Genomic DNA, 2,572 nt, shown 5'->3' on the forward strand with positions numbered 1-2,572 from the left:
CCCAGCTCCGCATCTAGCAGGAAACCACCATGCCTCAGGTAACCAGAATTTTCAGATCACTGGCACCCCCCATTCCCCACCCATGCTGGAAAACAGGGCTTTTACTGTATTTTCAATTATATTGGAGGCCCTATATAAGAAGACAAGCTTTTGATCATCCCTTAATTAACTGTATATAATTCATAGCTCAGGCTGCACTGCCACAGGCTGCACAGCATGAGCAGATGAGGCTTCAAATAACCAGCATCAGATTCCTGCCTCCAATTGGTACAGCCTGTTAGTTCTAACAAACATTCTTCTAGACAAAGCCTTTACAAAAATCCTTGTACATGTTCTATTTTATCTTTTTAAAGAAAAGGGTAGAAGTCACAACCATGCCATCATTTATTTTTATTGAAGGCATAGGATTCATCTGGTGAATAATACTCTCTCCTTTCCATTTTTGTACTTGCATAAAATTACTCAGTTTAATATCTCTAGTTATGCATTTAAAATGTAGGTGAACTGCTGTTGGTCACCTTACACCTATCTTTGCTCTAAGCAAGCTACTAAAAATAACCTTTGGAGTGTGGTCTGTACATTTAATTTTTCTAATAGCAGGTACCAATTTATTTTTGTTTAAATGAGTTAGCATCTCCTGAAAAGCATGTCATCATACTAGTTGACTGGCTGGACTAACAGTGAAGAGACTCAGCTGATGAGAGAAATTTAAGGAGTAGAACAGCTTTTCAAGACAAAATGACAAAGCCAGTGTTTTGGGCAGAAACCAGCTCTTTCGCACTTTCTCTCCTCTCATTTTTGTTACATAATTAGATACCTTATCTTTGCAGTGTATCATCTGATTATGTGCCATAAGAAGCTTTTAGGCTCTTATATTAGTATATCATGTACCAAAAGGAAGGTTAGTTCAAAATTTGTTGGATACCAATAGCAGGACTATTTTGCCTGGATTCCCTACCTCTATCTCCAAGAGCACTGCAGCAGCTCTTGGCCTCTATGTAATCAAATTTAGTTTGCATGATGATTAACCACATGGTTTATTTTCAGTTTTAAGTTTTATGAAATCAGGAAATTCTATATTCTATTCTAAATTTTATAATCAAGGTCAAGTCAAAGGTCCTCCCCAAGCCTTAACAGCCCAGTAGACTAGCATGGTTAAGACGCATCAGCTTGCACCTTGCTGGCTATGGAAGACAGATTCATACTACCCAACACAGCAGGTTGCTCCTGACAAAAGCTCATTTCTCTGAATAGCTAGGCTGTAAGGTGCCATCCCACCCAACCTTCTACAGCAGGGGTAGGCAACCCCCCACACGTGCCAGAGCACACGAAGGCATTCTGCTTGGCGTTCACACCTTGGGGAAGGGGCTGGGGCTGAGCTGCCACAACAAGAATAGGGCCCCTCAGGGCTCCTCTGCTGCCCGCCCCTGCTGTGCAGTTGAGGCTGTGGGTGTTTTTCGCACTCTGCCCAAAAACATTGTCAACCCTTGTTCTACAGGCAGTGATATGGCTACTTTCACACCTGGCCACCTTTGAATCCCCAGCCCAAATGATGCCACAACAATAAGCTCAGAGCATGTTTCAAGAGAACTGACAAGACACCTGGATTCTGAGGCCCTTCAGCCATAGAGCAGAACTCCTCGTGCTTCTTTTCCTCTCCCTCTCATTCAGTACCAAGGGGCTGATTCCTGCCTCCAACTGGCCGATTAACATCTGCTTCCATTGCCTACTTGTTAAATTATCAAGCACCTTCCCACTTCCCTTGATACTGCCCCTCATAGTTGGGAAGCGCTCTCCAATTAACATCTACAATGCCACTTCATCATTCTCCTTCAAATCATTCTTTACAAGACTTTCTTTACCATGATACCCAAGAAAAAATTCAACTAAACTCAGGCTGCTGGTATGCCAAAACTACTGCCTACAAGACTGACTAATATCGTCTCACTGTCCCCTAATACTCCTGCATCTGAATCCCTCTTCTTTTTTTCTTACACAGTCATTTCTATTGAGCAGGGACCATCTCCTGGTACTGTGCTTGCAGTGTCTGGTGCAGCAAAGAGTCCTCCACTGGCTCTAAAATACAAATATTGTCATGGTACAAGAGGTTACCAAAATGCTTTGATATGAAGACGATGTATTTAGCACACCAGTCAGATACTGCACGCACACAGCACAACCCCTGAATTACATCCCTGCCGTCCTGTGACTTCCCACACTCCCCAGTCCTTGAAGGCTCTGCTGTCTAAGGTTTTTACACAAAAATAAATGAAGAGCTGCCCATACATATACCCAAACATGTTTCAATCATCTGGAGAGAGGCAATGCACAGTGAATGCCAGCAGCAGCAACACGCCCTCACACGCAGCTTGCTGGGGAAGGGGGCACTCCTGCACTACCTCACCCTCCTTCCCTCTCAACTCTCCTCCCAGAGCAATTTGGTGCCTGAAAAATAACGAGGGCCGGCGCAGCCCGCCCATGCTGAGGCCGGGATCTCTTCTGTGGGGACGGGGTCGCGAGGGGCTCCGCTCCCCTCCCCCAGGACAGCCGAGCTCCCTCCGGTCCCCGCTCC

The sequence above is a fragment of the Gavialis gangeticus genome, unplaced genomic scaffold (genome assembly GCF_001723915.1).
Source record: "Gavialis gangeticus isolate Ggan-Ray unplaced genomic scaffold, GavGan_comp1, whole genome shotgun sequence".
NCBI classification, from domain to species: domain Eukaryota; kingdom Metazoa; phylum Chordata; order Crocodylia; family Gavialidae; genus Gavialis; species Gavialis gangeticus.